The sequence below is a fragment of the Salvelinus sp. IW2-2015 genome, unplaced genomic scaffold, assembly GCF_002910315.2.
Source record: "Salvelinus sp. IW2-2015 unplaced genomic scaffold, ASM291031v2 Un_scaffold1242, whole genome shotgun sequence".
In the NCBI taxonomy this organism is placed as follows: domain Eukaryota; kingdom Metazoa; phylum Chordata; class Actinopteri; order Salmoniformes; family Salmonidae; genus Salvelinus; species Salvelinus sp. IW2-2015.
Window position 1 is genome coordinate 190,455 of NW_019942794.1, and position 15,205 is coordinate 205,659.

The following is a 15,205-nucleotide window of genomic DNA, read 5'->3' on the forward strand; positions in this document are numbered from 1 at the left end:
CATGTGTGTGTGTGTGTGTGTGTGTGTGTTGTGTTGTTGTGTGTGTGTGTGTGTGTGTGTTGTGTGTGTGTGTGTGTGTGTGTGTGGTTGTGTTGTGTGTGTGTGCATGTATTTGTGTGTGTGCCAAGCCCCTGTTCAATTCCCCCCAGGAGAAGACAGCACCCTACACAAAAGCCACTTTGCGAAAAAGTAAAATCCTATTAAATATTTCAGCAAAGCCTCCATAAATACAAGCTGTCCAAAGTCACACTTTTCCTCTCCCCTCCCTTCCCCTATCTCTGCTCCTCTCCACTCTTCTCCTCTCGTCTCTGCACATTTACCCAGCATCTAAGGTGAATGAAAACAATTACTTTTCAAAATATAGCCAGTAGACTCACCTCTCTCACACGTGGTGGCCCAGAACCCAGTCCCGGTGCAGTCGCAGATAAAGCGGTTCCACCCTTCCTTACAGACTCCGTTGTTCTTACATGATTACTGTCACACTGTTTCCCTGTCACTTTACTACAGGTGGGCCTGATGCCGTGGTGTTCTGAGACTCAGAGATGGTCCTTATGTTTTTGGAGCGTCCGTCGATGAAGAGTCCCTGATTGCAGATGCAGCCCACGTAGCCGTAGTTCAACATGGCCGTCCACAGTTCGGTCGGTAACACCAGGCCTACGCGGTTGTCAGGGAGACCACCCAGGTAGAGGTGTCCCTCCAGGTCTAAGATCTCGTTCTCTCCGCTGGCTGTGAACGGGGTCCTCCGACTGTCCACTGAGATGATGCCTGGAAAAAGGAGAGATGAAAATAAGTGGGTTAATTAAAGGGTTAATTAAAGGGGTGGGGAATATGGCCAATATACCACGGCTGAGGGCTGTTCTTATGCGTGACGCAACAAGGAGTGCCTGGATACAGCCCTTAGCCGTGGTATATTGGCCATATACTACAAACCCCCGAGGTGCCGTACTGCTGTTATAAACTGGTTACAAATGTAATTAGAGCAGTAAAAATACATGTTTTGTCATACCCGTGGTATACAGTCTGATATACCACGGCTGTCAGCCTATCAGTATTCAGGGCTCGAACCAGTTTATAGCCGATTTAAGTAGTTTGTTTTCTTGTGTGTCTTGAGTTTTGTGTCTGGCAATACATTATAGAAGAATATTGAAGAATGGTACATAAGGGTAGGATTTTAGCCTCAGGCAAGGAGTATTTCAGATGGTCAGAGGAATGTGGCTAAATCAGGTTTACGGCTCCAAAGAAAATACAATTGTTCCATTCCGTTTGTTTTTCATATACTCCAAGTTAAATACTAGGTAGCGCTGATGTCTAACTACAGAGAGATTTAAATTGAACAGGAACTCCTTATTCGCAAAGTATTCAGATCACTTCACTTTTTCCACTTTTTTAATGTTACAGCCTCACTCTGTTCTCTCGATCTCAATTAAATTCAATTCAAGGGGATCTATTGGCATAGGAAACATACAGTTGAAGTTGGAAGTTTACGTACACCTTAGCCAAATACATTTAAACTCAGTTTTTCACAATTCCTGACATTTAATCCTAGTAAAAATTCCCTGTCTTAGGTCAGTTAGGATCACCACTTTATTTTAAGAATGTGAAATGTCAGAACAATAGTAGAGTGAATTATTTCTTTCAGCTTTTATTTCTTTCATCACATTCCCAGCGGGTCAGAAGTTTACATTCACTCAATTAGTATTTGGTAGCATTGCCTTTAAAAGGTTTAACTTGGGTGAAACGTTTTGGGTAGCCTTCCACAAGCTTCCCACAATAAGTTGGGTGAATTTTGGCACATTCCTCCTGACAGAACTGATGTAACTGCGTCAGGTTTGAAGGCTTCCTTGCTCGTACACGCTTTTTCAATTCTGCCCACAAATGTTCTATAGGATTGAGGTAAGGGCTTTGTGATGGCCACTCCAATACCTTGACTGTTGTCCTTGAGCCATTTTGCCACAGCTTTGGAAGTATGCTTGGGGTCATTGTCCATTTGGAAGACCCATTTGCGACCAAGCTTTAACTTCCTGAATGATGTCCTGAGATGTTGTTTCAATATATCCACATAATTTTCCTCCTCATGATGCCATCTGTATTGTGAAGTGCACCAGTCCTTCCTGCAGCAAAGCACCCCCACAACATGATGCCGTGCTTCACGGTTGGGATGGTGTTCTTCGGCTTGCAAGCATTCCCCTTTTTTCCTCCAAACATAACGTTGGTCATTATGGCCAAACAGTTATTTTTTTGTTTCATCNGTTTCATCAGACCAGAGGACATTTCTCCAAAAAGTACAATCTTTGTCCCCATGTGCAGTTGCAAACCGTAGTCTGGCTTTTTTATAGCGGTTTTGGAGCAGTGGCTTCTTCATTGCTGAGCGGCCTTTCAGGTTATGTCGACATAGGACTCGTTGTACTGTGTATATTGATACTTTTGTACCTGTTTCCTCCAGCATCTTCACAAGGTCCTTTGCTGTTGTTCTGGGATTGATTTGCACTTTTCGTACCAAAGTACATTCATCTCTAGGTGACAGAACGCGTCTCCTTCCTGAGCGGTATGACGGCTGCGTGGTCCCATGGTGTTTATACTTGTGTACTATTGATGTACAGATGAACGTGGTACCTTCAGGCGTTTAGAAATTGCTCCCAAGGATGAACCAGACTTGTGGAGGTCTCCAATTTTTAATGGGGTCTTGGCTGATTTCTTTTGATTTTCCCATGATGTAAAGCAAAGAGGCACGAAGTTTGAAGGTAGGCCTTGAAATACATCCACAGGTACACCTCTAATTGACTCAAATTATGTCAATTAGCCTATCAGAATCTTCTAAAGCCATTACATCATACATCAACCTAGTGTATGTAAACTTCTGACCCACTGGAATTGTGATACAGTGAATTATAAGTTAAATAATCTGTCTGTAAACAATTGTTGTAAAAATGACTTGTCTCAGGCACAAAGTAGATGTCCTAACCGACTTGCCAAAACTATAGTTTGTTTACAAGAAATGTGTGGAATGGTTGAAAAACGAGTTTTAATCACTCCAACCTAAGTGTATGTAAACTTCTGACTTCAACTGTATGTTTACATTGCCAAAGCATGTGAAATGGATTAACAAAGTGAAATAAACAATAAAAAATTAACAGTACATTTTACACTCACACATGTTCCAAAAGAATAAAGACATTTAAAATGTCATATTATGTTTAAATACAGTGTTGTAATGATGTGCAAATAGTTAAAGTACAAAATGGAAAAATTATTAAACATAAATATGGATTGTATTTACAATAGCGTTTGTTCACTGGTAACTCTTTTCTTGTGGCAACAGGTCACAAATCGTTCTGCTGTGATAGCACAAAGGGATATTTCTCCCAATAGATATGGGAGTTTATCAAAATTGCGTTTGTTTAAAATTCTTTGTGGGTCTGTGTAATCTGAGGGAAATATGAGTCTCTAATATGGTCATACATTGTTAGGAAGTGCAGCTCAGTTTCCACCTCATTTTGTGGGCAATGTGCACATAGCACATTGTGCACATGTGTGCACACATTGTGCCATTCTCTTGAGCCAGGTATCCCTACGGTGGACTTTCTCAATAGCAAGGCTATGCTCACTGAGTCTGTACATAGTCAAAGCTTTCCTTAATTTTGAATCAGTCACAGAGGTCAGGTATTTTGCCACTGTATACTCTCTGTTTAGGGCCAAATAGCATTCTAGTTTGCTCTGTTTTTTTGTTAATTATTTCCAATGTGTCAAGTAATTATCTTTTTCTTTTCTCATGATTTAGTTGGGTCTAATTGTGTTGCTGTTCTGGGGCTCTGTGGGGTCTGTTTGTGTTTGTGAACAGAGCCCCAGGAGCAGCTTGCTTAGGGGACTCTTCTCCAGGTTCATCTCTCTGTAGGTGATGGCTTTGTTAGGGAAGGTTGTTATCTCTGTTTCTCTCTCACTCTCTCTGGCTGCTATGTGGTGAATCCATTCTGTTGTGGAGATCAAGGCAACAACATCCTAACCTCTGTACTATAGTATAATTTTCCTCTCTACACCTCTGTGTTCTGTCCTGTTTGTCCAACCTTTACCAGGTCAGAGGACACACAGGATAAGCACACTGTGGAAGAAATAGAATCAGCAAATTGAATCGAAAAAGGTTTTGCCTCATCATCCTCATGATTAATGTCTTACCACTTCTTCCTCCTCCCACCCCTCCTCTTCCTCCCTCCTCACCTGATCGTCCATCCCGTTGTATATCCACGTGATGCCAGGCTCCGTCGTTGACCTTGCTCTGTGTGGCTTTGACCTTGATGGTTCCCGAGCCCATGTCCAACAGCAGGTACAGCCCTCCATCTAGCAGCTCCACAGCGAAGAAGTCCACCTTGTTGTTCTTCTTCCCTGCCGCGTCCCGGCGGTCCTGGGCCTGGAGATAAAGAACACTCTTTAGGTGCTGACAGATAATAAACTGTAGGCCACAAATCAATGACCAATGTTTCAGCTAAATAGCTTTTAACAGGGGGAATATCTCACCCACAGCAGACTTAAACTTCAGTGCATTCAACCAAGGCAGGTTAATCAACCACATATCACAACCAAGGCAGGTTAATCAACCACATATCACAACCATTGCAAGTGAAACCTTCAAAATAGATGCAACATGCTAAATTGAAAAACAAGTTTGAGTGAGAGAAAGACAAGTACAACAGGTAAGCTGTGCTGTTTGTATACCTTGCCATGGGTGAAGAGGATGAGTCCGTTGGGTTCGGAGGTCCTGAAATCGAAGGAGATGGAGCCGACCCTCTTGGTATTCCACTTGGGCAGGCTGAGGTAGGAATCAGGGCTCTCAAAGTTGATTGGGTCCAGGGTGGGTACGTTTTCACACTTAAACACCACTTCCCCCTGGAGCTTCATCTTGGGGTCTACGATGCGAGCCAGACGGGAGAGCTCCAGACGGATGTCATTATTCTTATAGACCACCTGGAGGAGAGAGAGAGAGAGAGAGAGAGAGAGAGAGAGAGAGAGAGAGAGAGAGAGAGAGAGAGAGAGACTATAAACCTCTTTGGACTCAGCCACTCTGTTTTCTGTCACTTGTGTTGTAGGGAATAAAAGTCGTGCACTATGTGGGGAATTAAAGTCGTGCACTATGTAGGGAATAAAAGTCGTGCACTATGTAGGGAATAAAAGTCGTGCACTATGTAGGGAATAAAAGTCGTGCACTATGTAGGGGAAGGAGAGGCCACTGTGGATGGTTGCGAGTGAGGAAGAGAGACACTAGTAGGATGGGTTGGAGGCGGAAGGAGAGGCACTGTGTGGATGGCGGTTGATGAGGCGAAGGAGAGGGCACTGTGGATGGCGTTAGAGAGGAAGGAGAGGCACTGTGGATGGAGTGTTAGGAAGAGGGGAATGGGCAAGGCACTCGTGGAAGTGGATGGGGTTGGAGGGGAAGAGAGACACTGTGGGAATGCCGTTGCGAGGGGAAGGAGCAGCACTTGTGGATGGGGTTAGGAGAGGTAAGGAGAGGCACTGTGGATGGGGGTTGGAGGGGAAGGAGAGGCACTGTGAGGCGTTTGGAGGAAAGAGAGCATTGATCTGAAAGTATATTAGTCGGTGTCTGCTCCCAGCACGGAATCAATTATGCCATACTCAGGGAGGAGACGGAGGAAGAGGAGGAGAGCGAGGAATGCGAGGAGAAAGTGAGAAATATCGGAGGAGGAGCAAGATGGCGAAGGTGGAGCAAGGAGAGATGGAAAGCGAAGGGAGAGATGGGATGAGAGATGGAGGAGCGAGAAGGACAATGGAGGAGAGATATGGCGCGAGGGAAGAGAAGCCTGTGCTAAAAGGCATTATAAATTGCGCCCCAGAGACGTCAGGGAAGCACCGTTGCGATAGCATTAATAAAACCTCTGGACCGTAACAAAAAAGTGCGAAGATGAGGGGATTGCAAGGGATGCATTCCCAGAGATGCGCAGTTCTATTCACTTCATAGTGCCAGAACTACTTAAGTTGAACCAGAAATGTCCATACGCTCTTGGAAAAATGAATGCACTATAATAGGGGAACCATAGGGTGATATTTGACGTGCAAGCTAGTCGGATAAGAGAGAGAGGGCAAGGGGTATTACATGAAGAAGAAGAATTACCACGCAAAATGTGGCGGTTAATGATCAACAGAGCAGGATGGAGGGGAGAGCAAGAGATGAAGAAGACGTCGCGACAATTCATAACAGAGAGGCAGAGTAACGTAATCTGATCGTAGTGAGAGTGATTACATATACAGAAAGAAATTGATTGTGCGGGTGTATTAGAGTGTGCTCCTTGAATAACGAGGGAAAGATGGTTGCTACAGGCACCCTGACCCCTTGAATAGGGACCTCATTCTTCCACTCGGCTCAGAACAACGAAAGAGGGAAGTGGAGATAGGGAATGAAGAGATGAGAAGAAGGCACAAAGAGAAGAGGAGAGATAGATGGCAATACTACAGAAGAAGTACTAGTCTCGGGAGGAGAAAGAAGAGAAGGAGAGAGAGAGGAGAGAGAATGAGAAGAAGGAGAGAGATGGAGAGGGAGGATCACTACTCCCAACAAGCTACGCCTACAATCACACTCTTTAGAAAAAAAAAAAAAAAGGGTTTCCAAAAGGGCTCTTCGGCTGTCCATAGAGAAGCCGTCTTTTGTTACAATGAGAACCCAATTTTCGGTTCTTCCACATTAGAACGCTATCTGTGGAAATGGTCCCCTACCATGAACCAAAAGATGTTTCTACCTGCGAACCAAAAGGATTTTCAAAGGGTTATCCTATGGGGAACCAGCCTGAAATATCCATTTTAGTATCTAGATAGAACCTTTTTTCTAGAGCTTCCTAACAGGACATGACATAATGTGGACATCACATGATCTGTGACCATGAATTACCAGCATGAGACGACTATAGGGAGGAGGTCAGAGTGTGGCAGTGTCGGTTCCAGGACAACAACCTTCTCCCTCAATGTGGAGCAAGACTAAGGAGCTGATCGTGGACTACAGGAAAAGGCAGGAAACAGGCCCCCGATTAACATCGATGGGGCTGTATAGTGGGGCGGGTCAAGAGTTTCAAGTTCCTTTGGTGTCCACATCACCAACGAACTATCATGGTCCCAAACATACCAAGGACAGTCATGAGAGGGCACGGACAAAAACCTTTTCCCACCATTTCTCCTAATGAAGAGACTGAAAAGAATTTGGCAATGGGTCCCCAGATCCTCAGAAGGTTCTACAAGCTGCACCATCGAGAGCAATCCTGACCCAGTTGGCCATCACCCGCCTGGTTATGGCGTATGTGACAAATAAAGTTTGTTTTGATTTTTGATTTGATCTGAAGGTCAGGATGAACAATGTCCGTCCCCTATGAGAATATCCTCCAGGAGTTGCTTTTCCAGGACTGTGTCACTGGGAGACTTCCTCAGGAGTTGAAAGAGAGGGAAAAGACCAGACAAATAATCCCAAGCAGTATGAAGGGAAGCCAGGAGGTCATCTTAGGTGTTTTTGGCAGATGAGAGTAGGGGCCTGTCAGAAGATAGGCATGCTGAGCCTGGACAGAGAGACTAGATGACAGGAGGAACAAACGAAAAACTGAGGTGAGATATAACCATAAAAGAGAGAGAGAGCAGTGAGAGAGAGGAAGATGAGAAGAGAAGGAGAGAGAGAGAGAGAGAGAGAGAGAGAGAGAGAGAAGAGAGAGCGGAGAGAGAAGAGAGAGGAGAGAGAGAGAGGAGAAGAGAGAGAGAGACGAGAGAGAGAGAGAGAGGAGAGAGAGGAGAGAGAGAGAGAGAGAGAGAGAGAGAGAGAGAGAGAGAGAGAGAGAGAGAGAGAGAGAGAGAGAGAAGACGAGAGAGAAAGAGAGAGAGAGAGAGAACAAGAAAGTGAAAGAGGGAAAAAGAGGTGCCAGGAAGGGGGAAGGTATAGAGAAGAATGGTGGAAAAGAGGTGGGAATTGACTGATACGAGAGGAAGAGAAGAGAGAGAGGGAATGAGGGAAGAGTGGAGAAGTACCTTGTAAGAAAGAAGAGGAGAGAGGGAAAGGGGTTGAGAAGTAATTTAAGAAAGGAGGAGGAAGGAATGAGGGGGAAGGAGGGAGAAGTACCTTTAAGAAAGAAGAGAGAGAGAGGGAAAGGGGTGAGAACTACTTAAGAAAGGAGAGAGAAGGGAATGAGAGGGAAGGAGTGGAAGAAGTACCTTTAGAAAGGAAGAGGGAAGAGGAGGGAAAAGGGGTGAGAAGCTACTTTAAAGAAGGAGAAGAGGAAGGGAAATGAGGGGAAGGGAGTGGAGAAGTACTTTAAGAAGGAGGACGAGGAAGGAATAGAACATGTGTGACCGTGTTGTATGTGTTTCAGGCCTGAACAGTGACAGACAGAAGGATGATCTTTCCTAAGGGGGATGGGGAACAGAAGTGAAGTAAGACTATGACAGGTGATCGAATTGTCTAGTCACCTCTGTCTTTAGTTTTTACTCTTCATCTGACTGAATCTGATACAGTTGGTGAGACATAGATGTCCATGCGTGCGAAGTATGAGAACACCCCATGTTCTCTACCTCAAAAAGTAACAAGAAGAGGACTATTTCATATCCCCATCGTGCGATACATAACACGAGAGTGTTAGATCTAACATTGAGCCCTAGTTACCGATTAGCGAGATCCATAGTACAAACTTTTACTATTGACCCTGCCCAGCTGGTGTTGAAGATAACAATATTATCGCTGGTGAACATTAAAGCTAACTATAATCACCCAACCTACTCGTATTTGCATATTGTATTTCAATTACTTTCATACCTGGATCACCTGACTCTTCAATCCTGAGCAATATGAATCAAGAGAATTACAACCCACATACCGATATTGGATCTAATCCAACATATATCCTACCGAAAATGAAGTAAGCAAGAGATTAATGAGATGAGCCCCACCACTTCACTCACCTAGACACGTTCATATCCCCCCTATTAAAATGATATGTGCGAATAAATCCACGCACGAACACAGAACCTCCCCCCCCACACTCTCCCATAGCTTCCAATATCCTCCACCTCAACAACGAGTAGTGTCCAGTTAGTTCAAGTACATCTATGTTGCAATACATGAGTAGAATATTCCTGACTCAGACCGCGCGAGACTTGGATATTGCTTCCGCGATTACTATGCTAATGTAGTATTCTCTTTAAAATCTCTCTGTAGTCGTTTTTCCCTTAACCCCAATCCGTGTGACAACGAAGAGTAGATTTGTGTCTTTGAAGTTGCTTGCACTATAAAGTCACCACGGAATAAGAAGACTTGAACAGTGTCTATAGTTATCTAATAAGTTAAGAGTAGTTATTTTGATTCAACGTGTGTTTCTATACTTCCACGGTAAATGCTACTTAGCCACTCTGAGGTATATTCACTACTGCGTAGCTGTCTCTGACTAGGCTTCATGCAACACCAGACAATATTCTATTACCCGTTCGAGTGATGGTAACATCTCTAGTGTAGATTCACGTAGTTTTCATCTCAACAGTTTCTCCTTTGCAAACTTTGGGAAGAAAAACCAATAAGTGATCTCATTATGAAAGTAAATTGTGTGCAGTCACAAATTCAAGCTGTGTGTAATATTGTGCTCTCCCAATGTCCGTATTCTTGACTTAGTTTTCGAGTTTGTCCCTATGTTGTTACTACAGTTCGGGTATGGAAACAGTCTTTGAAGTCACAAACTAGTCCTGTCCTACTCATCATTCTTCCGATCTTCTATACTCTATCTCATTTTGCATATCTTTATAAATTACAAATGGCTCATCTATCTTTCCTCTGTTTGCATATCAACTTACGTCTTATATTCTTCCTCAGTAGAGCACTACATACTTAACCTATTTTCCCGTATATTATATCTTCTTTCTAATTATAATAATGAATGTCCTATTTCCACCACTTTTATGTCGTCAATTTGTATTACAGATAACCTGTATTCAGTCTAACACAAAAACAACTCCAGAACAATCTGTGGATGGTCAAATTCAAAATTTTAACTAAACCTCAAATCGTGATTGTGTCACACTCATGACACTTGTGTTTTAAGCTGAATTAGTTTAAGCAGTGTAGCCGAATAATGCTTGGGTCTCATGCTTGTTGAAATGACATGGAAAATATGACTACACCCACTAGCACATATCGAAGTTCACTATCACTAGCAATTCAGATCCTCATACAGACTAATGTATGTTCCCACGCGCGTTCAGCACCTTGCATTATGAAGTTTGTTACAGCCGTTACTGCGCATCGAGTGAATCGACAGAGAAGTCCCTGACAAGTCTATCATTCATATGCTAACCAGATCAGTCAGAAAATTAGAGAAATGGGTTCAGTTCCACAGGTATGCCGGTAAACTGGTAATTATGTGAAGTATACATGGGTACAGATGGGTTCCTGCCTATTTGCAGTTCTTACACATAAATCAAACCTAGTTTACAGGCCTCTATCTGGGCGCTCTTCACTATAATAGTTGACACAATACGACGTGACAGCACAACTGGTGTTTCATTTCAACATACAAGAGTATTATAGTCTGGGTGAGTAGACACATGATGCTGGAAGTGGCACTTCAGGTGGTGCTCCAATCTCTGGTGTCTAAGCACTCTACTTGCGATCAATAGCTGACATTTCTCTCTACATGCCAGGTTATGTTACACTTGTCTACGCTCGGCATTCTACTGAGAAGACGTCTTCCTCTCTTCCCATCGATGTCTCTCTCGATCCGACTACAAGTTTCATTGTTCTACTGGCACCTCTCGCTTTCTGCTGTCCACGAGTAAGGCCTACTTGTGATGATGTATGATAACTCATACAATAACAGTCCTTCCATAACGTTGGCCTATAGAGTTTAGGTCATAGGACAGTATCATACTCTGTGTCTCAGTCAATCTCTACTGGCTATTCGTGTCTGGTTGTCTATGTCTATATAATTTTTCTATCACGCGTAACCTAATGGAACCATCTCATTCGCTGACTACTGACTCCGTCCTCAGATACCTGTCTATTCTCTCCCTCCCTAACTTGTATCGTAGGACCTATTGCATTCCACGAATCAGTTCGTCGTCTGTTCCTCTCTTCTGATGTCCTGTCCTCATCTAAGTAAGTGTCAGCTTTAATCGATTCGTCTACTTGCAACTGACTTGTTCGTAAGTAGGTTGTCTATCTACTGTCGTTATATCGATAAGAATGCCCTACTTTATTTCACCTGTCTCTCTCTGGTCGTGAGTGCATGTTCTTAATTAACTTACTTCACGTTCTCCCTTGTGCTTGAAAGTGCGCATGGGATCCTAAGGCTGTGGTGTGGCCTGTCGGTCCATCTCGGTACACTGCTCTGAGCTGATTCCTCTTACTTGCTATCGTGGCTGCGAGCGATAACTAACTCTTCTTCCTCGTTTGCTCCTGCAGATGCCTGTTCTTGAATGACTAGTCTTTGGCCCTTGCTGTGACTTAGGAGTCTCCGAGGAACATATGAATATTTGTATAGTTAGGATATATACTACTCTGCTTCTGCGTCTTTCTTGTGATCTTGTGAGGACTACACTTTGTGCTCCCTGCAGCTTCTTCTAGATGCCGATCACTATTCCATCCTGAATGACGCAACCTGATCCGTGTACAGTGACGGTGGACACTCTAAAGGTTGTAGAGCTGTCAAATGCTGTCAACAAAGCTGAACCTGTACTCTGGGTAATGTCCATCCATGAGCGCATGCAGAGGACGGCGCGAATTGCTCAAACTTCTACTCAGTATACGGTTTGTTAAGCATTCGTTATCTCATGAATGGAAGAGAGATGTGATTGGCTGTGTGTAGATTTAAAGAGGTACAGGTCAAGAACGGGTGTGACTGAAGCGGACTTGAATCACCTAATTTGAAGGTGTGTAACATACCCGTTTATGTGAATAATTGAATGTATATGTTTTATGTGGATTCAGTATATAGAAAGCATGAATATGGTATTGTGTTTCTAATAACATGGAAGAGGCTGTTGATCAAGTAAGACCGAGAGAAGGAGACACACAAGGAGCAGGCAGGTGGGAGTAGACTGTTGATGATTCGTTTAGGAGACGTAGAGTTACCTTTGATAAGTAGCCAAGACTTATCGAGAGAACCGAATTAGGACATGTGAGTAATGGGAGGTGATGTGACCGGAGAGAGAGAGAAGAGAGGAGAGACGAGATGATTGTGTGGATGGCCGCGGGGGACGAACATATGGCTAGGTACGGACCCTAGTACATTAGCTGAACAATTGTCGATGAACCTGAGATGGTATGGGGAACGGAAGTAAGTGGGATATCTAGGAAGTGATTTGTTTCGTGACTAAGAACTGAAGAGGGGGAGAAAGGGGCGGGATGTGGGGAGGAGGGGGTGGGGTGTCAGGTAAGTGTAGGGTCTACATAGGAGAGGGGAGAGAGAGTTGGATGGATGAGAGAGAGAGCAGAGAGAGAGCAGAGATGTTTGTGGTGTAAGGTTTAGTGTTTGTCCTGTGTGGTGTGTGTGAGAGATTTGTTTGTGTGTGGGTGTGTGTGTCGTGTGTGTTGTGGTGTGGGTTTGTGGGTGTGGTGTGTGTGTGTGGGTTGTGTGGTGTGTGAGTGTGTGTGTGTTGTGTAGTGTGGGTTTGTGTGTGTGGGTTTGTTGGGTGTGGGTTTTGTCGTGTGGAAGGGTATGTGTGTGTGTGGTGTGTGTGTTGAGTGGGGGGGTTTGTGGTTGATCCCTGATGGATGGGAGAGAGTAGGTAGTGATGAGTAGTGTGTGATGAGTGTGGATGATGTGTGTGTGAGATGTGTGTGGTTGAGGAGAGATGTGTGTGGATGTGAGTAGTGTGTGTGTGTGGTGTGTGTGTGTGTGTGTGTGGGTTTGTGTTTGTCCTGCCATGAGAGAAGAGAGATGAGAAGAGATGTGATGTGAGTCCTGTGGCGAGTGGATGTGATGTAGGAGAGAAGAGGGAGAGAATGAGAGGGAGAGTAGAGAGAGAGAGACAAGCAGATGATGTGTGTGTGTCGTGTGTGTGTGGAAAGAGAGAGAGAACTACACCGACAACTTGAAGAGAGGGTAGTCAGAGAACCGTCATTGGTCCACACAGATAGGTTAAATATTGTTTTGAGACATAGTTTATGTGTTGTTGTCGTATGAGTGTCAGTATGTGCGAATATCATATGGTTTTCGATAATATGTTTGATCTATGGATAAGGCGTTGAGAGAGAGAGAGCGCGAGTGAGTGAGAGTGCCAAGTATCGCGCTTGTTGTTTCCTATTTGAAGCTGAAGTGCTTTGTTCTCTGTATCCTACGCGAGTGTGTGGTGGATAGTGAGATCCACATGCTGACATACTGTATTGATATTCAACACCTGCCTAAAAGCACAGGAGGCGCGGAACTTGTTATATGTGTGGTTATTACGTGTGTTGTCTGAGTGCTAGGGCTTGCATTGCGCGAATGTAAGATGTGTGTGAGAGTGTGTAGTCGAGTGAGATGTGATCGAGTGTTTGTCCATGTGTGTTTCTTATTGCGATTTGCGTGCCCGTTTCCGACATTACTTGTGAGCCCCTTAGCAGCCTCTGCATGCTGGTACGACGTATGCGTGGTGTGTGTGCGTGAGTGGGTGATTGATCTATGCGATTACGTTGTCTGAGTGTGACGTAGTGTCATGGTGCTAGTGTGTGAGTACTGGGCTATGAGACGAGAACTGCATTCATAAAGCGTGAGTACGTTTATTGCTCGTACATGTTTATGTGCCAGTCAAGTCTTGTTTGAGTGCTCGCTAAAGTGGACTAGTACGTTGTTCACGTGACTGTGCTCGCCGAAAGTCGGCTTCCTCTCCTTTTTTGGCGGCATTCTGGCGCCGTCGCACGTTCACCGGTCTTCTAGCCATCGCCGATCTCAGCGCTTCGATTTTCCGCATTGTGTGTTGTTATGTCTTGTGTTTTCGCGCGATCAGCAGCCTGCGTTTACATTTGTTCGCCTCATTACGTTGTTGTGTATTTAACCCTGTCTTGATTCCCCCCATGTCTTGTTTGTGCTGAAATAATTTGTTGTAAGTGCTTGTGCACATTTATGACTGTGCTCGACAGTTTTGCTACCCATATTTTGGATATTTCCTGGATGCTCGTTGGTTTTGATATGTTAAACCGATACTCTCCGGTTATGTGTGACCCAGTTCTGCCCTCTCCTGGCGTCAATGACAAGCTTCCAATCACATCTTTCACTAATTCCCATACAATAGTTACAGAACTTATTCTTCCTACATAGCGACAACTCTATCTTCTCTTCTGAGCAAGTAGCCAGAACTTTTCATACTCTATCATCATAAACACATCTTTCAATTCCTACAAGTCGCTAACCGACTTCCACTCCTACATATCTGAGCGACGTATCCTACTCCTAATGAGACTTCATCCTTACTAGTCAAGGACGACTCTTCATTAACGAGCTCTCTCCATAGCGCGCAATGTAGTGGCACGAGGCTTTCATTCTCGCGGTGACATAGTGCACGACTTTTAATGTCGCCTCTTACATTAGATGCCACGACTTGTTTATCCCTACATAGTGCACGGGACTTTGATCCCTACATATGCACGAACTAATTTATTCCCGACATAGTGCACGACTTTGTATCCCCTTACATAGTGCACGACTTTATCCGCGTAACCTCTAAGTAACATCAGTGACACGACTGTGTAATCCCCGTCCCTACACTCAGTGTGTTACCACTATTCATATCCTACACATACAGCGTGCAACGACTATTTATTCCCTGTACATAGTGAGCACGACTTATGCCCTACATAGTGCCACGACTGTCCCTTACCCTGCTCCCGAACGGCAATAGTTGCACGAACTTTCACTTCTCCCTACTAGTGCGACAATACTGTTCAATCGGCCTACATTTTACGTGCCCACGGTAACTTATAATTCCCCTACATTGGTTCTACTTCTACCTGACTGTCATCATATGTCCTACCTATCACTATATACAATGCCGACGGGAAGGACTTTTAGATTCCCTAACATGAGGCGATACGGAACTGTGAATTATCCCACAGGTGCGACGACTTTCATCGCTACATTGCCGAACGACTTTTATTCCCTACATGAGGTGCCACGACTTTTATTCCCTACATGGTGCACGACTTTTTAGAATTCGCACTTACCAGGGAGTGCCAACGACTTTTATTCCACATGCGGCAGCGACTTTTATC

General features: G+C 44.2%; 1 pseudogene; it reads right to left on the reverse strand.

Moving 5' to 3' along the window:
- The window catches only part of LOC112070161 (neurexin-3a-like), a 124,112-nt pseudogene that overhangs the window by 78,718 nt on the left and 30,189 nt on the right, over nucleotides 1-15,205 (reverse strand).